General features: G+C 42.8%; 1 protein-coding gene across 2 annotated transcripts in view; it reads right to left on the bottom strand.

Annotated features, from left to right (window-relative positions):
• LOC115560283 (alpha-2,8-sialyltransferase 8F) overlaps window positions 1-26,969 on the bottom strand; it is an 83,356-nt gene that overhangs the window by 6,644 nt on the left and 49,743 nt on the right. The window lies entirely within an intron of this gene.

Below are 26,969 nucleotides of genomic sequence, written 5' to 3'. Positions count from 1 at the left end.
TATAAAGAAAGACGTCATCTCAAGCGGGAGAGAACGTTTGCGGTGCTGGGTTTGTGTCAAGTACAGGGCTCTCATGTCTCATGCATTCGGCGTGAGACACACGCAATTCAACCCATGCACGACGCTCGAACCTGGTCTCACGAAAATACGTGGACACTGTCACGTTAATAATCTATGAAAGTGATCAGGGACACGTAGGCCTATTTTCTAAATTTTGATTCAATTGGAAGTAGCCCTATTTGTCGTGTCACTAAGCACGGACGTCCAAACTAAGGTTCTGTCCGGGAGCGTTCTCCGTAATGTCCCTATGGAGCTCCGTACAGATCATTCATGGTTGAAAATTGTCTGTGATAACTAACAAATTACAGCTTTTGGCCACCCGTTTCTACTTAAAATTGTCTGTGATAAACTAACAATATGACAGCTTTTGGCCAACGTTTTCTACTTTACCTTTGAAATTCTGACAATACACGGATATATTAAATGCAGGTGCGCTGCTCTGTAGGCAAACAGCAAGGAAGAAAAGGGTCATCTGTTCTTTTTAGAATTGTATGTCTGATGTTTATTTTATCTAGCCATCTATTCTCTCTGTTTTTGGCTATGTCCGCGTCGATGCCTCGATCGCAAGTCCAGTGTCGCGAGCGGACGTTTGCCATGACATCTAGAAATCATACCGTATTTAATGGGTTATCATTAATATTGATGTGTAGGGGTTGATAAACTCGTGAATAATATTGTTTAGACCACGGCCTGGGGGAATACTTGTATTTCTGATTGGCTGCAGTGCGTGCATTAACTCCCTGATATAGCCTACAGACACCTGCTAAGTAGTTCCAGTCAGTGTTTAGATTCTCTGCTCGAGCCCGACATTTCCCACCACTATACTCGGGCCGGGCCTTTGATCGAGCATTTTTATTTTATCATTGGTTTATTGGCCTAATCTGAGGAGAATTCTATGCCATACACAGAAATATTTTAGGCCTTTATTACACGGGTCTTCTCAATGCCGTGGAACGCTCCGTTCACTTGCATGGGTAGTAGTCCGGTGACTTGTGAAGAAATACGGTGTCTACCCCAGCGTCTTCCGTTGCTAAGCGACGTCACCGTCTTTGAGGACAAATTATTTCTCTGCTGATCAACACTACGAATGGCCAAAAGACTTGTACTCCCCCCCCCCCCCCCCCCCCTTAAATAAATACCATGGCAGAATTATTATTATTATTATTCTCATTCAACTTGAACATGTGTTTTTACAGTAGAGTGGTGGAGGGATGACGTATGTTGGCCAACACGGAAGTGAGCGTGCCCTGGATTCCCCGGCAAAAAGCCAACGGGTTTTGCCATTTGATTTTTGGATTATTGCAGAAACATTTGCATCTTTGAAGCACCTCCTCAAAAACTGAAAATAAATAAATAAATAAAAATAACGTGCTCCAAAGAACGAAATGTAAACCAATGCATTCTGAATGGGAGTGTTTCTCCGATTTTTTCCATGCACACAGAACGAAATGTAACCCATGCAACTAAAGACTCATGGTTCATAATAATTTAAACTATCATGTCCTGAGTGTGTAGGGTGGCCAGAGCCGTAGCACCAAATCCTGGCCCATATATTATAGGTACTGAAGGACCCCCCTGCGCCAGGTTGTTGAGGGGGGGGGGGGGGGTCCGGAGCGATTGTTGACGGGGGGGGGGGGGAAGCGATTGTACGGGGGGTGAGGGGTAAAAAAAAAAAAAGGTAAAATATTTTTTATTTTTTTGGTCATGGGCCCCCCACTCTGCCTTGGGCCCCCCCACAACTGTCCCCTTTGTCCCCGCAGTCCGACGGCCCCTGAGGGTGGCATTCTATTTTTTTTCAACGGGGCTGCATCCAGTCACTTGACCGTAGGATGCTATGTGGTGCTATCGACGCCCCCTCTAATCCTTACAAGGCTCTAAAAACCACGCGGCAAAGGAGCTGCCGTCAATTGTGTTGTTTTTGTCATAAACTTGGGTCCGATGGTTATAAAATAGACAGATATTCCAACGTATCCTTAAAAGGCATCTTGGATGTTTTTATTTTCTGCAGTTTAGACATCTACTATAACCTATTTTTGAAAGCAAAACACCAAGCTCCTTGATTTAAAGAGGCAGGGTTATTTGAAACAATTTATTGAATAAATATTTGATGAGGGTCGTCATTACTTCTCCTGAGTTTGCTTCCTATTTATGTCGAGTATACACCCCTACTGTCCACAAGCATCCCCCCCCCTCCCCATATGGATTTGGAGAATTGTTGCCACGTCCCAGTGGTGGAGGTATCATATATATGAAAGAGGTCATTCAATTATACTATAATGATCAATTAGGAGGCCGAAGCCCTAAAGGAAGTGATGCAATAGGTGACTGAGTCGACAACATTTAAGTAAGCTTTACCTTGAGGTCTCTTATATATCAAAGGGGGTCTCAAAGGACGCATACGCTTCAACCTGTGGCTCCAGCCCTACAGGAAATGATGGAGCAAGTGCTCCATCTCGTTATACCTGCACCCAGCGGCTCGCTTGCAAGATTTTGGCCTGAAGTTCTTCCCAGACCTACACCCTAGCCATCCAACATGCATATCTGAGAATCAGGCCTCTCTTTAATAATGACAAAAGGTTATGAGAGAAATACACATGAACTTTTTGTTATCTCATAAGCGGAGTGGTGCCGGCTCCTTTTGACCTTTTGACCCCAGACTACAAAAACGTGACCACTAGTGGTGAAACGGATCAGTGTGTCCACGGTTCGGTTCAGATAACCGTTTTGGGCCTCGGTTTCGGATACGGTTCGGATTAGGATCATGTCCGTGATAGTAAAAAGGCTGACTTTTTTTTGACGGAGGGTTTGGGGGAGAAACACAAAAATGAATGAGACCCACAGGCTATTTGCAATGTGTTAATTGACTGCAATCAGACAACTTGCAAGGCTTTTTTGTGCAATAAATGTTCCCCTAAATGCATTTGAAAACATGGTGCACTGAGTGTAACATGTAAGGGATAACGGCCGACGAGGCTTAGAACTCTGGCGACGAGCGCAGCATGAAGCCAGAGTTGCCTCTACCTGTCCATTATTTCCATCGAACCGGTCGACCTCGAAGGCCGTTATCCCGCTTATCACCCGTTTGTATTTATCTCCCGTATATTTAGAATATAATTGTATCAATTACTTTCTTTAAATTTAGGAATTGTTTAAAGCCCAGTTTGTTTTGAACGCTGACAGGCTGAAGGGAGGGGCGGGAAAAGTCTCATTGGCTCGGGCAGCACTGGAGAGAATGCATTCCGCTGGGTCCTAAACACCCTTTTGTATCGGACGTAGGCTACAGTAGGCAAAATACGCTACATAAGGCAATGCCTTCATGAAACCGAAATCCGCGGATCTCCAGAATTCTCCGAACTGTGGTAAACGAACCGAACGGATTCGGATACAATTCGAATCCGCTGCAGGCCTAGTGGCCACAGGCCAGCTGTGTCTACACACCTTAAGCCACAAATGTACACCTCCATCCCACAAAAAATGGGGACTAGAAACTAACCTCTGTTTTATGTACATTTACTGTACTGTTGGAGGTCAAGCCCCTTTTCCGGCCTTTTCGAGATAGCTAGGGATACTAAAATGTTTACACACATTTCCCGGGGCCCCGAGAACGACATATACGAGATTTGGAGTTCTTTTTTTATTTTATTTTTTTTATTATTATTTTCCAAAGTGCAAACATACATTTACAGACACCACATAACACGACAAAACCCAGATACGTGCGATAGACATTTAACATATAACAAAACATAAAGAATTATACGGGGACAAGGACAGATTACGAGAGGGTTTGGGGAGGTGTTTGTGAGAGGGAGAGAGTGAGTGTGTGTGTGTGTGTGTGTGTGTGTGTGTGTGTGTGTGTGTGTGTGTGCGCGTGTGTGCGCGTGCGTGTGTGGGCCAGATGCTTTCCTCTGGCATCTCCGACCCCCAACGCGATAGAGGTCACACCCGAAGCACCCCATCCCCCCTGATGAACCCCCCCCCTCCCCAGGGCAGCCGGCCCCCGGCCGCGGGAGGCCAGAGCAGCACAGAGGAGAGTTTCAGTCTGGTGAAATTAGTTAATATGTGTAGGTTATAGTTACAGAGAAAGGGAGAGAGAGTAATTAAATGAACTGAATAAACAAATATGCAAAAATGAAAGAGGGGGGTGGATGGGCCTCATCACAACCCTATTGATTGATTAACAGTGGTAATGGAGGTGAGGCCTATTTGGTTGGAGTACTGGTAAGTGGGATGCAAGGGCCGTGTCTCAGGCAGAGGGGGCCAGCGGAGCTATGACTGTAGGAAGTTGGAAAGTGAGGGCCAGGTTGGGTTATTACCAGTTGAGTTGTTTGAGAGTTCTAGTGAGATGTGATCTAATAGTAGGTTTTTCCAGATGGAAATATGAATATTATTTTTTGATTTCCAGTTTATGAGGATAGTCTTCTTGGCGACAGCTAGCGCAACCAACAAGGTTGTATTGCTAAAGTTATTTAGGTTGATTGTAGTGGTATCTCCAAGTAGACAGAGTGACGGGGAGGTTGGGATGCAGCAGCCAAAGAACGTGGTGAGTAGCCCTGTGATCTTCTCCCAGAAATGCGTAATAGGGGAGCAGTGCCAAAGTGCATGAATATAGGTGTCCGGGCAATTTTGGGTGCAATGGGGGCAGATGTCTGAAGTGAAACCCATGCGAAATAGTTTATGTCCTGTGAGGTGAGTCCTGTGGATAATTTTATATTGTATTAACTGTAGGTTTGTATTTTTGGTCATGAGAAAGGTATTTTGCAGATTTGAGTCCAGAAATTGGCATCGGTTAGAGATAGAGAGATCTGATTCCATTTGTCAGATGGTAGACTTGTCGTGGTGTCTGCCTGTATCATTATTTTTTAGATTTTGGATAGTAATTTTTTTGGGCGATGGTATGTTAATAAGCTGTGAGACAGGTGTAGGTAGATCTAAATTGGCTTTTGCGGTATTCACGGTTGCTTTAATTGCGGATTTAATCTGTAGATATTGTAAAATTGTTTGTGGGTGATGCCGAATTTCTGGACCAAGTCCGCGAATGTGGAGAATTTTCCGTCGGTGAGCAAGTGTTGCATATGTGTAATGCCTTTATCTTTCCAGGAGTGGAGGTTTAGGGTTATTTTATTACAAGTGAAATCAGGGTTATTCCAAATTGGGGAGAGTTTTGAGGGTGAGTGTTTTGAGTTAGTAATGTTGTGGATTTCACCAGGCTGACAGACCCGAGCTGATTGTGGGGGCTTTGAAACTGGGATGTTTTTTGATTGTTGGAGTGAGAAAGGGCATGTCAGAAATCTGGATGTCTTTGCAAATTGTCTGTTCTAAGTCTAACCAGGTGATTGGTTGTGGTGGATCCATTTGTGCACATATTGAAGATGATTGGCCAGGCAGTACAAGGTGAAATTTGGTGCTTCTAATCCTCCTAGGGGTTTTGGTTTTGCAGAGTGGATAGTTTGATTCTGGGTGTCTTGTTTTTCCAGTAAAATTTGTAATCGCTGAGTCTAGGGATTTAAACCAGGAAGTGGTTTGGTTGTACTGGAGTCATAGAGAGGAGGTATTACTTTGGGGAGAATTGTCATTTTGATTGTGGATATTCTGCCCATGATGGATAGTGGGTGATTTGTCCAGCGTTGCAAGTCTTCTTGAATTGATTTTAGAAGGGGGGTGAAGTTCAATGTGAAATTCTTATGCCCAAGTAGGTGATGTGATCAGTACATAGTGAGATAGGTAGAGTGTTTGCTACTGCATTCCAACTTTGCGGTTGTAACGGGAGAACAGATGATTTATTCCAGTTGATTGAGTATTCTGAGATGCTGGCAAATGAGTTTATGACTTGGATTGTCTCTTGTAATGAAATAAGGGGGTTTTGTAAGAACAGTAATATGTCGTCTGCATAGAGGCTGATTTTATGGTGCATACTTTTGGTCCGGATACCTGTGATGAGCGAGTTTTGGCGTATGGCTGCGGCTAGAGGTTCGATGAAGATAGTGAACAATAGAGGAGAGAGTGGGCAACCCTGTCTAGTTCCCCTGTGTAGAGTGAAGCTTTGTGAGGTTAGTCCATTAGTGGTGATGGTAGCTGATGGTGAGTTGTATAATAGTTTGACCCAGTTGATGAATGAGTCCCCAAACCCAAACTGCTCTAGTGTGTAAAACAGGAATTTCCAGTTGACTCTGTCAAAGGCCTTTTCTGCATCTAATGTCACAATGACTGTGTTGATTTTCGGAGTTATTAGAGTGGTGCATGATATTAAATAGTCTGCGTGTGTTATTTGAAGATAGCCTGCCTTTTACAAACCTGTTTGATCTGGATGGATTATGGGTGAAATTGCCTTTTCTAATCTGATTGCTAGGGCTTTAGGGATAATTTTGATATCTACGTTGATTAATGAAATTGGCCTGTAGCTTGATGGAAGGGTTGGGTCTTTATTGGGTTTGAGTAGAAGTGAGATTGATGCGGTATTTGAAGTAGCTGGAAACCTAGAGTTGTGAATTGATTCGTGGACCATTCGGGAGAATAGTGGAGCTAGAATTGACCAGAAATGGCAAAATAATTCAGCCGGGAAACCATCTGGGCCAGGGGATCTATTGTTTGGCATTGATTTTAATGCAGCATGGTATTCATCTTGGGAAAATGGGGTTTCTATTTTTTTTTTTTGATCATGGTCAATTATTGGTAAGTCGATGTTGTCGAGAAAGTGGTTAATTTCTTTGCTATCTGGGTCTATTTCTGTAGAGTAAAGCCGATTGTAGAAATTATAAAAAATCTGATGTAAGGTTGTCTGTTATCTGTTGTAAGGAAGAAATCAAGGCGAGAGTAGGAGCGGTGGACTGGTGAAAAGAATAAATATTCTCTGATGTTTGGGTGTTGTAAGCGCCAGCTGTCGGCAAGGCCATAATCACTCATAAACTGTTTTATGGTTGAAGTAGATTGCCGGGTTAATTTGCTTTTTGAATTATTAGAACGATCTTTTGAAGGATCAAGAACGGTGTTGAAATCTCCTGCAATTATTACCGGGCAATCAGTCATGTTTGATATGGCAGAAAAAAAGGATTGAAAAAAGGCTGGATCATCGGAGTTTGGACCATATATGTTTGCAATTGTAATTGGGCTATTGTCAATTGAGATGTTAATGATAATATAGTGCCCCTCAGGGTCGGAAATGGTAGCGTTATGAACAAATGTAATTTTTTTGTGAATTAATATGCAGACTCCTCGCTGTTTCGAATTGTAATTTGCTGCAAATACGTGATTGTACTGAGCAGATTTGATTCTGTTGTGGTCAGATTCTGAGAGATGAGTTTCTTGAAGGAGGCAAATGTCGGCATGTAATTTATCTAAATGGTCAAGCACCTTGGCCCTCTTTGCCTGAGTTCCAATCCCGCGGATGTTCCATGTTAGTAGTGATATAGTAGACATGTTGTTATTGTTAATGTTGTCCTATATATTATTACTTGTAGGGTCTGTTTCTGTTTAAAATAGCTGAGAGCATTGCAATGGTGAACATGAGTGAATGGGAGTGTGAGTGTGTTATCATAAGTAATTGAGTGTGAGTGTGTGGGCTGGGAAGGAAGACAGTAGGAGCAGGGGTGAGAGATGGGGCAGGGGCTAACAGGGGGCAAGGTAGACATGTTGACAAAAGCTAACAAAAATAAAGCTATCAATGACATTAATAACAACAACAAGAACAACATACAAAAACACAATAACATAGACAGTAGTAATGATAGCATGGTAGCTTATAGGAAAATAATTGTAGTTGCAAAAACATATGCTGATATTCAACTGTATTGATAAGCAATTTTGATGGCAGAGAGAGATAGAAAGAGAGAGAGAGCGAGAAAGAGGGGGGGGGGGGGGGGGGGGGAGTTGCATAATTACCAGTCCAGGATTTAGAAGAGCCAAGGGGTGATGTTCTTATCGCGGAATAACTGATTGTCAATGTAAAGTTTATCAACTACTACAACTGCTTTTTTACCTTCTTTTATCATTTGCTTACGGATGGGAAATAGATATTTGCGTCGTTGAATTATTTCTTTGGGGAAATGGTCATTAAGTCCGAAGTTGGTGTCTTTGAGATGCTTCCTTGACGGTGAACCAGATCCTTATGCTTGTAATGTTCGAATTTTGCGACAATGGAACGAGGGCGGTCGTCTAGATTATTCCTGGATTGTATGTTGTGTACCCGGGGGAAACTGATGGATTGCACGGTGTGTGTTGGAAGTTTTAGCTGATCAGACATGAACGAACGGATTGTTTCTTCAGGGTTTTCTGAGTGTTTTTCCGGGACGCCTGAGAAGATGAGATTGTCTCTCATATTGCGTGATTGAATGTCAAGAATGGTTGATTTCATAGATTTCATTTCAGCGGTTGTAGTGGAAAGTTCATTAGTGAGTGATTGTACAGATGTCGTGAGTGAATTGTTTCGTGTTTGAGAGTGTATTTGTTTCCTGGCTGAATTCAAGGCTATGACGGAGTGATCGGATTTCTTCGTGGACGGCTTCAAGAATTGATAGTCTGGTGTCGAATCCTGTGAGTTGAGATTGAATGGCGAGGAGAATTACCTTGTTTTCGGCACAGCATTTAGATGGTGGTGAAATCAGAACCGGATCCTTCTTTACGCATTCTTTTTGGAGTCTTTTGAGATGATTTGCCAGCGGACATGATGTAGTCGTATTGTGAGTTGATGTAGTCCTCGAGATCTTGTACAGATTTACTATTAAGTTGGTCGTTGCGTGTTCTGATGAAATCCTCGAGTTCTTCCAGAGTGACGAGTGAAGCAATAGTCCAGTACTAAGATAAGAAGTCGTGATATTTTAAATGTGATTAATCCAACGGGTGATAGAAACGAGATGAAGGGATAAACAGTGAGAGAAGGGGAAAAGTTTGTTTAGCGTCTAAGCTGCCATCTTCCGCACAGTCTTACTGCATGCGTTACTCGAAAGAAACCAGACTTCACACAGACTTCAAACGAGATTTGGAGTTCTAGCCCTTAGAGAAAAAAAGTTTCCCAAATGGACTGTCATTTGGACAAAGCCCCTCAGAAGTGTTGCCTGCAAGCCTAATGGTTCAGAATGTGGTGGAAAAACAGTTTTTGAGATAGGAAGGTCCTACCGCCCTGAAATTTGAATACCTTATTCTAGGGCCTAACTGGGACCCCCGCACCGAAACTTGGCCAAGTCGAACCCGGGGCCCTTCCTGCCCGAAACTTGGCCCAGTTGGACCCCGAGTGCAGGAAGGGGGGGCCTGGAATTTCAGAATCTTTGCTCGGTGAATGTGAAGGATGTTTGGTCGGATGTTATGACAAAGAATCATAATGTGAATGGGAATATTCTATAAATGTCTTGATATCATCTTTCGTCTCAACACTTCTGCTGCAGCCGCTTAAAGTCTCACTCCGAGAACCTTAAAATATGAATCAATCCATTAGAAGTATAATATCTTCCCGGTGGCGTAACGGGGCAAACAAGGTGTCCTTTGACATCTACGTTTCGAGGCGATTGCAACAGTGCCAGACATGGGGTAGTAATTAGCTGTCGATTTTGGAGGCCTTTATCAATAATGAACAGCTATAGATTTGCTTCCCGATGGAGATTTGGCCTAAAAAAAAAAAAAGTTTGGTTCCTGTTGGTGGTCAGTTGAGGTCATGGGTAGGTAGGGAATTTATTTTATTTTTTTATTTTATTTTTTCCAGCGGCAGCGAATGATAGGTAGGTTGTTTTCATTTAAAAACGAGAAAATTCGCTCATCCTTGTACAGAATGAAGAGGTGCTGTACCAGAACGTAATTATAGTTTGCATCAAAAAAAAAAAATATATATATATATATATTTTTTTTATAAAGCTCATAAAATAATTTGGGTCGCACATAAATTGACAGGGTCGGTTTGGAAACCGGAACCAAACAAAATTTTTTTTTAGGCCTTTTTGACAAATTACATGTTATTTAGCATCTAGATAGATAGATAGATAGATAGATAGATAGATAGATAGATAGATAGATAGATAAATACTTTAATAATCCCAGAGGGAAATTATTTTTGTCACGAACTCCAGATATACATACACAAATAAATGAATAAATATTAAGAATAAAATAAAAAATATAAAATATAACATATATATATCCATATCTATACATATACATACACATATATATACATATGTACATATACATACAACATAAATACACATACATACACAAAAGATAAAAGATACAACCTAAGAAAAACAAAATATACAAATAACAAATTTAAGGACAATATAAATATATATACAACACCATATATACACATACAATATATATATATACATATACACACATACATACATATATACATACACATATATATATATACAGGGTGCGATTTGCCGGTGGGGATGGTGGGGATTATCCCCCCCTCTGGTTTACACGTCCTACCCTCTGCTGAATTATTTTTATCCTCGGTGGGGATAAAAATTATCCCCCCCAAGTAGTTTCACCATTACATCGTAATAATTAACAACCAAAATACACAGGGTCCGTCTTCATTTTGATTGTGCTGTGATTTTGATCTACCGGGAGCGAGTCAGAGGCGTCGCGCGTGAGCGCAGGCTGGATGACAACGGGATAATCTCTGCCGCCGCCGCTCTAAATCCATCAAACTGGCCATCTGATGAAGACGATCGCATGCTCTACGGCGATGAAAAACTTCTCGCCATACACAAAACTCTTGCTGTTGAGGCCGCAACCAGTCCCATACTCCTGAAGGAGTTCCATGAGTTTAAATGTCACGGTGTCACAGGAGAGAGCATGCGCAAAGTTCTCACCGCTGTCTCCACGCTCCTAGTGTCCACAGCCGAGTGTGAAAGCGGTTTTCAGCGCCATGAACCACATTCTTACAGATGGCAGAAACAGAATGAATGTGTCCACACTGCACAATCTGCTTTTCATCTCTGTAAATGCACCAGATGTTGCCTCCTTCCCGGCCTGCAGATTTGCAGAGATGTGGTTGAAGCACCCGATTAACCCATAAAAATAAAAAAAACGTCTTGACAGCACATTGTGGTATTTCATATTTTCTGTTGAACTGATATCGGGAAAAAAATATATATTTTTTTAGTTGGCACATTTAAAAACAATATTAGCTATGAGAAAATATTTCTGCAAATGCAGTGGTTAAGTTCACGTTCAAAATAGGCCTACCGCCTACGTTATGAAGCCTAGTGTAAGGTTTAGATACACAAGGTCACAAGATCAACTGTTTTCATAAGTTTTCACACTGTTGTGTGGTTATTTTTCCTGAATAAAATGTCTCTCAAAATTATCCCCCCCTCTGGTTTTTTCACAAATCGCACCCTGTATATATACATACATACACATACATACACAAAAGACAGCACTGTACAAAAAGAATTGTACAGTATTGTGCAAAAGGTGCAAGAATTATAGTCCTTGTTTGAGGTCAGAGATTACAGAGAGGGACGGTGTCTGACATTCTAAGGGAGGCTTTGTAAATTTTAATGGCCACAGGCAGGAAAGATTTCCTGTGGCGCTCTGTGGGGCATCTGGGTGAGAGGAATCTCCTGCTGAAGGTGCTCCTCTGCAGGGCCAGTGTGTCATAGAGAGGGTGTGAGACATTGTCCAAGATGGACTGAAACCTAGACAGCATCCTCCTCTCTGCCACGGTCGTCAGGGTGTCCAGTTCCTCCCCCACAACATCACCGGCCCTCCTAATCAGTCTTTCAAGTCTGTTGGTATCTGCAATCCTCATCCCACTGCCCCAGCATGTGACAGCGAAGAAGATTGCACTGGCTACAACAGACTCGTAAAACATCCTCAGCATCGTCCGGCACGTTAATCTACACGTTAAGCTGAGTCCAATGAGATCAAGCTCGCCCTCTTGCTACACCGAGATCATGTCCTAGACCATAGGTGAACCATGTAAAATACATGTTACCATTTGCTAGAGTGTCATGCTTGGTGTCATTGGACTCAGCTCAACGTGTAGATGATAAATAACATGTCATTTGTCACAAATTTCTATCGAGAAGCAAATCAATAGCTGCTCATTATTGATTAAGGCCTCCAATTTCGACAGCTAATTACTACCATTAAACATGTTCGAACATGCTCATGTGTGGCACTGTTGCAATCGTAGATGTTGAAGGACACCTTGTTCGCCCTCTTACGCCACCGGGAAGATATTTAAATACTTCTGATTGACTAATGAATTGATTCAGCTATTCCCCCAGAAGTCTGGGGTCAAAAGGTCAAAAAGGAGCCGGCACCACGCCGCTTATGAGACAACAAAAGTTAATGTGTATTTCTCTCATAACTTTTTGTCATTATTAAAGAGAGGCCTGATTCTCAGATATGCAGGTTGGATGGCTACGGTGTAGGTCTGGGAAGAACTTCAGGCCAAAATCTTGCAAGCGAGCCGCTGGGTGAGGTGCAACGAGATGGAGCACTTGCTTGTCATTTCCTGTATGGCTGGAGCCACAGGTTGAAGCGTATATGCGTCCTTTGAGACCCCCTTTGATATATAGGAGACCCCAAGGTACAGCGTACTTAAATGTTGTCGACCCAGTCACCTATTGCATCACTTCCTTTAGGGCTTCGGCCTCCTAATTGATCATTGTAATATAATTGAATGCCCTCTTTCATATATATGATGCCTCCACCCCTGGGACGTGGCAACAATTCTCCAAATCCATATGGGGAGGGGGGGTGATGCTTGTGGACAGTAGGGTTGTACACTAGACATAAATAGGAAGCAAACTCAGGAGAAGGAATGACCTCATAAATATTTATTTAATAAATTGTTTCAAATAACCCTGCCTCGTTAAATCAATGAGCTTGGTGTTTTCCTTTCAAAAATAGGTTATAGAAGAAGTCTAAACTGCAGAAAATAAAACATCCAAGCTGCCTTTTAAGGATACCTTGGAATATCTGTCTATTTTATAACCATCGGACCCTAGTTTACGACAAAAACAACACAATTGACGGCAGCTCCTTTGCCGCGTGGTTTTTAGAACCATGTAAGGATTAGAGGGGGCGGTCGATAGCAACCACCATAGCAACCATGACGGTCAAGTGACTGGATCAACCTGGTCTCACAGGAATCCGTGTAATGACTACGGACGCTTAACTCGAAATCCGTAGCCACATCACGGAAACACGCCGATTTCCGTGATGTGGCCACGGAATTCGCTCCAATGCAAGTTAATGACACTGATGTTCCGTGGCTCACACACGGATCCCCGTTTCAACGAGCGAGTCGACCACGGGGATTAATTCAAAACCCGTGGTGGTCTCACTGAAACACTTAAATTGTCCTTGATGTGTCCACGGAAGTTGCTCCAATGCAAGTAAATGACACTGATATTCCGTGGCACACACACAGATTCCCGTTTCAATCTGTGTGTGTGCCAAAGTTGACCACGGCGGGGGCTTGACTCAAAATCCGTGCTGGTCTGACGGAATCACTTAAATTGTCTGTGATGTGGCTACGGAATTGGCTCCAATGCAAGTAAATGTCACTGTTATTCCGTGGCTCACACACGGATCCCCGTTTCAACGAGCGAGTCGACCACGGGCGCTTAACTCACAGTCCGTGGTGGTCTCACGGAATCACTTAAATTGTCTGTGATGTGGCTACGGAATTGGCTCCAATGCAAGTAAATGACACTGTTATTCCGTGGCTCACACACGGATCCCCGTTTCAACGAGCGAGTCGACCACGGGTGCTTAACTCACAGTCCGTGTTGGTCTCACGGAATCACTTAAATCGTCCGTGATGTGGCCACGGAATTTGCTCCAATGCATGTAAATGACACTGTTATTCCGTGGCTCACACACGGATCCCCGTTTCAACGAGCGAGTCGACCACGGGCGCTTAACTCACAGTCCGTGTTGGTCTCACGGAATCACTTAAATCGAGAGAGAGAGAGAGAGAGAGAGAGAGAGAGGCTTCAGAAAGGGTGTGCGCAGATAGTACAGTGCACCCTAGTTATGTTTATGCCAAAACCTATATATATAATTAGGCTGTGGAAATTGCAATAAGTTAAGAACACAACTTCGCACGTTGAGCACACAGCCGTGTGACTCGTTTAATGCGACGTAATCCAGTGTTCACTGTAGAATGTTGGTGTATTTTAGTGTCTCTCTGTTGTTCACATTTCTAGTCTAGGAACAGGCCAGGGCCTCTCATACTGATACAAGGTGTTATCCTTAACATTCTGCCATTGTTATGTCTCAACAAGGTTGAACCGACCTGGTCCTCCGGGACATAGCCAGGGCCAAATACCTTATCAAGGCTGAGAGTGCGTCTGTTCACGTGTTATTCATGTTTCCCCTTTTTGTATAATACTCGCCCCAACCCTTTGGTTTGACGAGTAGAGGGTTTCGACAGCCAAGGAACAAGTCATCGACCACCGGGTCCACTATAGATTATTCAACCTAAGTCTGTATCTCGCTGTATTCCTGGAAAATAAACCATCTATTCAACCCTCTAATCCAACCTGCCAAGCTGCTTTGATTTCGACTTCAAGAATTACTACTACGACTGAAAATACACAACGCAGAGTCTGTCCGAACAGTTTAGAAATAAGCTGAAATCTAACATCACGAAAAGTAGGCTACACTGTCAACGTATGCTTTTGGCGACTGGGTTGGCTCTCAGATATACGTGTTTCTAACAAGATGATATCATTAAAAGTTACATAAAGTAACAGTTTAATAACACAAACGCAGGAAGCACGTGAGCTGCTAGTTTAGCGAAAGCAACCTGACGTCGTTGAAACATGCGAGCGAGCCGATCAAATCCTAATAACTATAAAACTAAAGATCAGACACAATCACTGACTGAAGATTATGCAAGTAAAAAGTATATTTCTCGCTAGAAATGTTATTAGAAACACGTTTAACGGTGAATCGGTCCTAAAATATTGCATTTCCCATTCAGATAATAAAGATTAATAAAGATCATACACATTCACTGACTGAAGATTATGTAAGGAAAATGTACATTTCTCGCTAGAAAAGTCATTAGAAACGCGTTTAATGGTGTATCTGTCCTAAAATATTGCATTTCCCATTCAGATAATAAAGATTAATAAAGATCATACACATTCACTGACTGAAGATTATGTAAGGAAAATGTACATTTCTCGCTAGAAATGTCATTAGAAACGCGTTTAATGGTGTATCTGTCCTAAAATATTGCATTTCCCATTCAGATAATAAAGATTAATATAAGCTACGCCGTGTTCCGGAGCCGCGGGGGATTCTGGGAATAGGGGTTCTCAGTTGACCCCCCTACAAACGTGTCCCCCCCCCCCCCCCCCTTCATGGGTCTGATTCGCCGATTTCCCATGCTGATATCCCCGAAGATTCTCGGGCATCTTCGACAATTTGGCTATAGATTGTCTCATTACACGCTAAATAATATAATTATAGCCTTGTAGTGACCGTAACATAATTCACCTACAGTATTTCGTTATGTGTTGTTCTTTCAATTGTGTTGTTGTTTACTGCATGTCATTTACGTTCTTGGTGGTTCAGGGATCGCGGTCCCTAAGGAGTACGTGCGTCTCATGACGTCACAGACCATGCTGGATTTGTTTACCTTCAGCACGCTTTGTTTTCCGGTTTTCTTTTTTACAAAATAAACGAGTCACACGGCTGTGTGCTCAACGTGCGAAGTTGTGTTCTTAACTTATTGCAATTTCCACAGCCTAATTATATATATAGGTTTTGGCATAAACATAACTAGGGTGCACTGTACTATCTGCGCAAGTGATTCCGTGAGACCAACACGGACTGTGAGTTAAGCGCCCGTGGTCGACTCGCTCGTTGAAACGGGGATCCGTGTGTGAGCCACGGAATAACATTATCATTTACTTGCATTGGAGTCAATTCCGTAGCCACATCACGGACCATTTAAGTGATTCCGTGAGACCACCACGGACTGTGAGTTAAGCGCCCGTGGTCGACTCGCTCGTTGAAACGGGGAGCCGTGTGTGAGCCACGGAATAACAGTGTCATTTACATGCATTGGAGCAAATTCCGTGGCCACATCACGGACGATTTAAGTGATTCCGTGAGACCAACACGGACTGTGAGTTAAAGAGCCCATGCCATTAAAATCACATTTTTCCTGTTGTTTGTTAAATAACATAGGTCTGAATAAGTTTGTGAGCTGTGGTAAGTTTGAAATCTATGCAGTGTGTCTGCTGAATGCAATAGGCAATGAAAGGAAAAAGGCAGAAGAAATGAGCCAATCTGGATAAGGTGACACTGTGACGTAGCGTTGTCAAACTATTATTCATGGCCCTGCCCACTTGGTTGGTTCGTAACCACCCACAAGAATTCTGAAGGAGTCGTGATTGAGCTAGTGCTAAATGCTAATACGTGTATGGTAGTTGCTTAGTTCGTAGTAACAGGCTAGTTACAGAATTTTGAATGCAATGGCAGAACGACATCGAAGTAAATGAACTGCGACATGCTGCCTGCCGCCGGTTGCCGCGGCGCGAGGCACCACCGCCGCGAAGCACCACCGCCCGGCAGCGGGCAGCCGGGCGGTGGTGCCTTGCGCCGGCAGCAGGCAGCAGGCAGCGCGCGGTTCTGTCTACTACAGATTGATGTGGAAGTGGAAGAACCAGAGACGTCGGAGAACCCGACGAAGTCCTTTGTGATTCATTATATCGTCTGGACGTGCACACTGCTTTTGGCCGTGATAATATGTATTATTTGATATAGATATCTGGGTGATTCTCGCGAGATCAGACATATGGGGTGTCATGAAGCATTTTGATGACCAAAGTAGATGCAATCAAAATAACAATGACACATCTGTAAACACCTTCCATGGTCCACTTAGCACATGTTTTCACCTGAACATCACAAATATATATATTATTTTTTTTTTCACATTTAAGGGTAAATTTCTCATTACCGCAACATGTCATCACTGAATTTTTATTCTTTAAGATGTAAATATTATTAATTAAAATGTATATAAAAGATTTTTTTTTCAGTGAATGTTATACTCCAATCATATACAGTGAAGAGGTATTAGACATTTGCTAAAATTTGATAAAAGTAGTGAAAATAATAAAGAAAATAAATGTGTCCAACACCATTTTTCCCATCCTCCGCAACAATTTTCAATCATTGTCCAAGTCCACAAGGAACTAACATTTTTCAAGGAATTTTGTTGGAGAGACCGTATTGACTGTGACACTCAAGATGGCTACCAGGTAAGCAGTTGTTACTTTATCTCTCCAGACAAAAAGTAAAAAGTTTGTCTGTCATAGTATCTACACAACGTTTTAGTTCTCATTACCGATATATAAAGTTTTGAGCTTTTAAATGTTTATTTTTTTTTTTTTTGATCATTATATACCTTCTTATGGTCTTAATAAATATAGTGAAGCTCTATATCTAAATAATATCATATAATACATAGATCTATGTATTATATGATATTATTTAGATATAGAGCTCCAGGACTGTAACGCAAGTGTTGTACACTTCCTTGTTATTTGGATAACCGTTCTGCTGTTGGTGTGATGGCGCATAACACGTCGGACTCTCGTCTCTGGTATTTCTACAACGAGACTCGTAGTGGGGGTTATCTCAGCCATGGTTGAGAATGAATTGGGGGAAAGGAACATTGACTTTGACTCCCTGAAGTAGGCATGAACCACAACATGGAGGAGAAAGGGATTGTTGACCGCGGTGGTCTCCCGCCGGAGCCTCGCTGCCGATGGACCACCGCTTCAGGAGGCGGTGATTAGCGCTGACCGCTGCCGAGGCGGCGGGAAGCAGGGCTCAAGCGGGATACATTTGCGGCCAACAATCCCCTTCTCCTCCATGTCGTGGTTCATGTACTTCAGGGAGTCAAAGCCAAAGTTCCTTTCCCACAATTCATTCTCAACCATGGCTGAGATAACCCCCACTACGAGTCTCGTAGAAATACCAGAGACGAGAGTCCGACGTGTTGTTTAGATCCTAATAACAACTCCAGCAGCGTTACAGTCCTGGGGCTCTACATCTAAATAATATCATATAATACATAGATATCTATATCAAATAATACATATTATCGCGGCCAAAACCTGTGTGCAGACGATATAATGAATCGCAAAGGACTTCGTCGGGTTCTCCGACGTCTCTGGTCTCTTCCCCTTCCACATCAATCTGAAGAAGACGCGGTCGTTTGATCGTCTGGAGGCTCACACAGCTTTTGGCCGTGATAATATATATTATGATATAGATATCTATGTATAAAATGGGTTTCTAAGAGCCATTGCGATACATCCACCGTAAACAGAGCGCATGGTACCGTGGCTACAAGCTGCTCAGGGCCAGGTGATAATATATATTATAGATTATATGATATAGATATCTATGTATAATATGGGTTTATAAGAGCCATTGCGATACATCCACCATAAACAGAGCGCATGCAGGGCCAGGTGATAATATACATCATATATTATATTATATTATATTATATAGATATCTATGTATAATATGGGTTTCTACGAGCCATTGCGATACATCCACCGTCAACAGAGCGGCGAGCGCATGGTACTGTGGCTACAAGCTGCTCAGGGCCACACCCCCACCCCCCTCCTTGACCTGCCTTGACACGCCCACCGTAACCAGAGCGCATTGTACTGTGGCTACAAGCTGCTCAGGGCCACACCCCCACCCCCTCCTTGACCTGCCTTGACACGCCCACCGAAACAGCGCCTTTGGGGGAAGCTCAATGTGCGACTGGTTTGGAGTGGCTGTAACTCTGCACCACGGCTGAATTTCGGGGACGTCTTTGAATACTGTGTTTGTAGCCCACTAATACCTATATTAAAGCATCCATAAATAGCATGGCATGGGATCTTTAAGCACCCGTGGTCGACTCGCTCGTTGTAACGGGGATCCGTGTGTGAGCCACGGAATAACAGTGTCATTTACTTGCATTGGAGCCAATTCCGTAGCCACATCACAGACAATTTAAGTGATTCCGTGAGACCACCACGGACTGTGAGTTAGGCGCCCGTGGTCGACTCGCTCGTTGAAACGGGGATCCGTGTGTGAGCCACGGAATAACAGTGACATTTACTTGCATTGGAGCCAATTCCGTAGCCACATCACAGACAATTTAAGTGATTCCGTCAGACCAGCACGGATTTTGAGTCAAGCCCCCGCCGTGGTCAACTTTGGCACACACACAGATTGAAACGGGAATCTGTGTGTGTGCCACGGAATATCAGTGTCATTTACTTGCATTGGAGCAACTTCCGTGGACACATCAAGGACAATTTAAGTGTTTCAGTGAGACCACCACGGGTTTTGAATTAATCCCCGTGGTCGACTCGCTCGTTGAAACGGGGATCCGTGTGTGAGCCACGGAACATCAGTGTCATTAACTTGCATTGGAGCGAATTCCGTGGCCACATCACGGAAATCGGCGTGTTTCCGTGATGTGGCTACGGATTTCGAGTTAAGCGTCCGTAGTCATTACACGGATTCCTGTGACACCATTCCTGTGCAGCCCCGTTGAAAAAAATAGAAAACCACCCTACACACTCAGGAGATGATAAGGATATTTAATTTATTTTGGTCTTTATTCTTTATTTGCATGGGTTTACATTTCGTTCTGTGTAGCATGGAAAAATCGGAGAAACACTCCCATTCAGAATGCATTGATTTACATTTCGTTCTTTGGAGCAAGGATATTTTTATTGATTAATTTATTTTCAGTTTTTGAGGAGGTGCTTCAAAGATGCACATTTTTCTGCAATGATCCAAAATCCAATGGCAAAACCCGGCTTTTTGTCGACCCGGTATTTTCGTGAGACCAGGTTTGAGCGTGTGCATGGGTTGAATTGCGTTTGTCTCACGCCGAATGCATGAGACATGAGAGCCCTGTACTTACGTGACACAAACCAGCACCGCAAACGTTCTCTCCCGCTTGAGATGACGACTTTCTTTATAGGTTCATGCAGAGCCGGCGCTGGCCGTTTCGGCGCCCTAGGCGACTCGAAATCAACTTGCGCCCTGGACAGGTCTTCCGAGCGGGGGGGGGGGGGGTTGCTACGGTGCTACGGTGACGGTTTCGCAATCTACTTGCGCCCTGGACAAATCCTCCGAGCGGGGTGGGTGGGGAGGGAGGTGCTACGATGACGGTTCGAAATCTACTTGCGCCCTGAACAGCTCCTCCGAGCGGAGGGGGGGGGGGGGGGGGGGGGGGTGCTACGGTGACGGTTTCGAGCCGCCCTGACGATTCCTCCCGCGCCCCCTGCCTTCTCCGTTCGCGTCTTATATTTTAATTGATTAATTAAGACGCATTTGTCGCCCTAGGCAGTCGCCTAGCTCGCCTATGCCGAGCGCCGGCCCTGGGTTCATGGGTCTGATGCGCCGATTTCCCATGCTGATATCCCCGGAGATTCTCGGGCATCTTCGACAATTTGGCTATAGATTGTCTCATTACATGCTAAATAATATAATTATAGCCTAATTATATATATAGCCTATATATATATATATATATATATATATATATATATAGGCAATATATATAATTAGGCAATATATATATATATATATATATATATATATATATATATAGCTTTTGTGGTTTGGCATAAACATAACTAGGGTGCACTGTACTATCTGCGCACACCCTTTCTGAAGCCTCTCTCTCGCTCTCTCTCTCTCTCTGTCCCTCCCTCTCTCTCTTTCTCTCTCTCTCGTACCGTTTTGTGGAGCACGTTAATTGTCTGAGAACACTCCCATTCAGAATGCATTGGTTTACATTTCGTTCTGTGTAGCACGCAAAAAGTCGGACTATCGTGCTCTGGAACACGCTTCAATAGATTAACGTTCGTGCGCATGAGCACGCAATCGCGTGATACCGGGTTGATATATTAGTTGCTTTAGAGCGCTCTGTTATGACGTAGGAATTCGCGCATTTAGGGAGAGTAAACTCTGTGTATTTGTATCATGTGTTTCATTCAGTAAAGACGGAGCGAACACACTGTTTTTCTACCGTCGTTGCAACACAGTAAACACGTGTAGACCTCGTTCTTTCTGTTATTTAGTGGTTAAGTGACTGAATATGTTTAGAGATATTTCCTGATCACAATAAGGGAGCTTTAGCCACTACATTAAGTAGAAAAACAGTTCGCCGAGGGCAAAGGAACATCATTGGAAACCGAGGGAAGATGTGCGGCGCTGGACTAGAGCGGATGAAGCCAGCCAGCCTGCGGAAGAAGTAGCTAGCGGTGGGGACCACGCTGTACACCCGACCGGAATTCCAGGCGACCTTTTCATTGATGGATGAGTAAACAAAGAACAAAAAATAATTACTGGATAAACTATAGCTACATATTTGATGTTCATGACGTAATAAGGATAATTATGTCATTGTAAGCAACATAGCTAAGATGTGCATATAGCCAGTAGTCACAAAGGACATTTTTGAGAAAAGTGCTATTGCTAGATATAGTCATATTAGCCCATAAGTAGTTCGAGTTTGTCCCTGCAAATAAAGACAGCCCTGGAATCTTCCTTTTGAAAACATCTACATGTTTTGAGATTAAAGGAATGTTGATCTGGATTTCAGAAGTTTGCAAGAGTATGCTATAACAAGAGACTTATCTAATATTAACAGCCAATTGAAATGTTGGATCTGGATGAAACCAAAATGGAAGGCAATGTCAAGCTAGACATAAAGAGAGGAAATAGAGAACCTGTCGTGGAAATATCAATCATAACTATAAATATACAATCATATACAAATTATTAGGGGTCCAAGCCAACAGGTTGGCCAACAGGTTGGATCCCTATTGTTTTTGTAAGGATTTTTATTATTATTATTATTATTATTATTATTATTATACTACCTCCCCGTGAAAGTGGAACCACAGCCCAAACCGTAAATGGTGCACACGCGCCAATTGCATGACTAGAACCAGGTACGGCACCGCTACTCAGATAACCAAATTCAGACACGCCGAACACTAGGTGGCGCTATACCAAGGAAAGATGCGTTTGGGGCTATAACTCCCACACCGAACCTCCCACAGTCAAAAACTTGTACCCACTTATTCACTGGAGTCTGCTGCATCTTTTGGCATAGGCCACGCCCATTTGCGTCCATAATTTTTTTCCGCAAAATCGTGAAAACCGCTAAACTGCATTTTTGCTACTCCTCCCACATTTCTTGACCAATCAACACCAAACTTTGCACACGGCATCTTCAGACGCACACGGACAGGAATCATACATTCAAATCAAACATTTTGATCCGACCTTCGACGACGAAACGGTAGCGTTTTGAATATTTGTTTATTAGCTATGTTTTACGTCGAAACGCAAAAATGCAAAAAATACCAAAATTAGACATCGGATCAAGTCCAAGTTTTAGACACATGTCGGTGCTACCCTTAATGGCATTCAATAAAAATATCGGAAAATTACGCCCTAAGGGGGCGCAATAAACGAGGAAATTGTATATCTTCTAATTGGCCCGAGGAATGTTCTTCAAACTATAAGGGAACCATCAAGGGGCAAACCCGAGTCTATATAAAACATATGGCCAAGAATTATTAATGTGGGCGGGAGTTATTTGGCAAAGGAAAATTGTCTTTGGAAAATTTCGCCACAGAGCGGCGCCAAAAAACGACGACATTGTCTATCTCCTATTTGGCCAATGTTCTGAAAACGCGTTTTAGGCTATAACTCCCACACCGAAGCTCCCACAGTCAAAACCTTTATATGCACATGTTGTTCACGGTAGCGTTCTGAATACTTGCTTCGTGTTGTGCCGGCGAAACGCACATTTCTTGCCGCGTTGTGCCGGCGAAATGCACACTTCTTGGACCCCTGCATAACTGCTTGCAGTTCTAGTATTAACCTTGTTTATATAATTATTATGCACATTAGAAGGAACTGTATACATTCTCCCTGTACCTTAAAACACATCCATTCCTCTCTTTTAACTGAGAGAGGTTAAGGTAATTCGGATTTGAGTTCCCACTGGAGCCAGTCAGTCTGGTATTGAGACCAGGCCAATCGACTGACTTCTTTGTTGTGTAAACTTGTTTACAGCCATGTCTTACAGACCTGCAGACATGTCCAATATCCACCTATTGTATTACAAATGTACTTGGCCTAAGGTCACTCCCACTCCCTACCCACAATGAAAACGTTTCCCTATAAGAATCTTGTTCATCTATTGCCTCGCTGAATGTATCCTTGGTAACTTTGCTGCCAGAACTTTTCCCATGATCATGCTTTAAGATTAAATCAAATATTTCGCTGTCCGACGTGTCCGCGAGAGAAGTTTCTCTTCATCAAATGGCGTTGTCGGCAGGATCCCAATATGAGATCATCAGACTGGTAAGTTATGTTTTTTTAAATGACTATCTTGCCATTCTGACCCTCTGACGGGATCCGGAATTTGGAACACATGCGAATAGTATCTGACCCGGACCTTTGGAGGCGATTAGCACTAAAACAAATATTCAGCTCGCTTCTTAATGTGACGCATGCAGGGGTGTTGGCGGAGGTTTATAACGACCTTGGACTGCAACATTTTGAGATTCCTATGAGCAGATGTACAATACTATTGGTAATTCCTTTGTATTGACTCTACTCGCTAAAATATGACTCTTATTAAGGGTAATAATCCCTCCAGAGAACTTCGTACATTAAAAAGAAAGAGGGGATAAGTGGACATAATTGCCCTGCCTCTGGTATGATGAATGTAAACAAGTGGTTTATTTTATATAAGAGTGAATATGACGCCCTCGGGAAGAGCGATCTAAAAGCATGAGGTTTCATTTAAATTCTTATTTAGGCGGAGGCTCTGTCTGATATTTTTTGCTTAAATATCCAAGAATTAGGTATCCCTAAGAATTGATGATCCGTACTACGTAGGCATCAGGGATTGGCCGGTAGTAGACTGTTTGATCCTACGAATGGAAAGCTTGTGCCTTGTGGATCATTAGCAAGATTCCGCACTGCAGACTCTCTCTTGTTATGTGACGTATGTAGGAGTGTTGGCGGAGGTTTATCACGACCTTGGACTGCAACGTTTTGAGTTGCCTATCCGAGTGGATGTCCTGTACCATCGGAGATTCCTTTGTATTGGCTCTACTCGCTAAAATACGACACTCATTAAGGGTAATAACCCTCCAGAGAACTACGTACATTGATAGAGTTAGGTTGGTAAGAATTCCAAGTAAATCCCATTCAGTAAGTAGTAATAAACAGTGGCGATTTTGGTTTGGAAACTCTGGTGGGGCCCATGCAGGAAAATATTATAACGCAATCCAGAAATACCACATATTACTACCATCACAACAAAAACAGTAGCAAGTGACAGAGGGGACCAAAATTGCAGCTGAATAATGCCATCACTCAAACGCAAATCTGACGACATATATTAGGCTATTATAGCAATAGCACCACCAAATGGCAGCGTTCAAGATCTCACAATATCAAAACTCAAGAAAACAACAACGTGGCAACAATAAAAACACAACGGCGCACACCCTTTACGTATGGTTTAAGTATGGTTTAAGTTGTATTAAGTTTGCAGGCAACCATACTGTACAATTAACAATGAATCTAGCCTGATAGAGTGGTTGCCTATTCAGACCTGGATAATCCTGGGTGGAAATTTAAGTAAGTTTGGGCTAAGATGGTAATTACCTGTGCTTTAAGGACAGTGCTGTCTGGTCTCCTTTGTGTGGCTGAGGTGAAACACAAGCATTTTTTTCCGCTTGAACCACTCCTGGTTGAAAGATCTATTCTTGTCCTTTCCCTCTTGAATAATGATTAAATCCGTCGGGCGATGTGGTCCCAAACGTTTTATCTCCAACTTCTGTTCAAGTGCTAAATCTCACATGAGACAGATACTCAACACGATTCATCATTTAATGCTTGAAACGTCCATTTGTTGTTATTTACTGTAACTGTAACAGTAACTACGTTAGCTAGCTAGCAAGATCTGATCGGCTCCCGCCGTAAACCCCGCCCTTTCTACAAATCAGCCAATGAGAAGAGCTTTGGGGCACTAAACTTCTGGCCCCACCGCCGAAACAGAAGCGGGCGCTGCGCACGCGCTTGCTCGCGCAACAGCACCAGTTTTCTACACTGCAGCAGACAGGGCCATCTCGGCTGGGCCCCACCGAGCGGAACAGACGAGACGGAGCAACGAACTATTTCACACACAACTACTACACTACAACAATTGCGTTCATCAAATTAAAACTGCGGACATGTAATTAATTATTAACAATTAATGTATTATTAACTTATGCTCAATGACATTTTTGAAAAAAAAAAGAAAAGTATAATCGTGCCCTGCACGGCAGCGTTCTCTGGTGGGGCCGTGCCCCACTGGCCCCTAATGCAAAGACGCCACTGGTAATAAACCAGTTTGGGACCCCACATACGGCCAACCAGTCTTGGACCTCAGATGAATGGGTAGCGTATGTCCCTCGGAAGATAAACAATTCTGACCCGGACCTTTGAACGCCGTTTCACTGGTATGATGAATATAGACAAGAGATCTATTTCAAATAGGGGTGATGATTGCGCCCACGGGAAGACCAAGTATGATGAATTGAGTGGCCTCATGTTGTTTGAGCCACAAAATAGAGGAGCCTCCCAACCTGAAGACACCAACGACGGCGGAAAATTTGATTTAACCAATGTTCAACCTTTCTTGCATGTTACTAAACTTATCTTTTTTCAGAAAAGTGGACGAGTGGTAAAACTAAATATAATAGAGAAATAACGTCCGACCTTTACGGATGCAAACAGTGCCAGCAGGTAAGTATGGCACTGAAACTCCTGAGGGAATAGGCCCCCCTCGGTTGTGAAATGAAAATATATATCAAGAACATCGTTGTGTCTCATCCCAATTGTTGTTATGTATTGTTCGCGCCGTGTTTCTATCCTAAACTTTCTTTCCATGCTTTGCTTTCATGTTGTCTACAACCTCTTGTAGACCCTTCCTCTCTCCACAGCGCTGGGGAAGCAGTTCTACGCCGTCCCGAAATTCTAAATGTGTTTGAATACGATTGTAATAGATTTACTGCTGAGTTGTATTATATGATGAGAGATCGTATAGATTTTTTTCAGATAAATAGCAATGTCCAAGGAGCAGTTCAGGACACTGATCCAGAGCCAGAGGGTACCCTGAAACTAACATAGAAATAAATAAATCAGGCTCCTTGAGACATTGAGCAGTCAATTGACATTGACTGCTCTGATTTACACATTTTGTACAAGATATATAATAATATCATTCAGTTAGGTAACATTTCTTTATTTCTTTATCAAACAGATCTGTGGTCTCCATTTACGTTGAGTTCCACATGTTTTAAAATTGTTGAATAACATTAACATACTTTTAGCATTAAAGAATTCATGACGTAAAACTATAACCCAAGTGATTGTGTTTTGTTTCTTATATCCCTATCTGTTGTATCAGCTGTGTGTGTATTCCTTTTATTTGTATTAATTTGTTTGCGTTTTCTTTCCAAGAGAACGTCTGACTCCCACATAAGGAAGAGTAAAATGGGCGCCCATTCATCAAAACGGGACGCTAAGGTAGATGCATTGATTCGCACGGAAAAACGACACCCAATACCGAAACCAGCTAAACAAGACCTAACTCCAGAAATCGCGTCTAACAAACGATGCAAATCAACCCAGATTGGCTAGAAGTGTATAGAACAGCTCTGTTGAACATAACAGCAACTAGTAATGCAGAACATGTTGATAAATTAATGACTGAAATACAGTTAACAGCCGCAGAAGTAGACGCTATTAAAACAGCCCAAAAGAACATAAAAGACAAAACCGTCCTCACTACACTTTGCGTATGGTGCCAACGTCAACTCGTT

Source organism: Gadus morhua, chromosome 2 (assembly GCF_902167405.1).
Source record: "Gadus morhua chromosome 2, gadMor3.0, whole genome shotgun sequence".
Lineage (NCBI taxonomy): Eukaryota > Metazoa > Chordata > Actinopteri > Gadiformes > Gadidae > Gadus > Gadus morhua.
The sequence above is the reverse complement of the archived record's forward strand: the minus strand, read 5'-3'. Positions and strand labels throughout refer to the sequence as shown.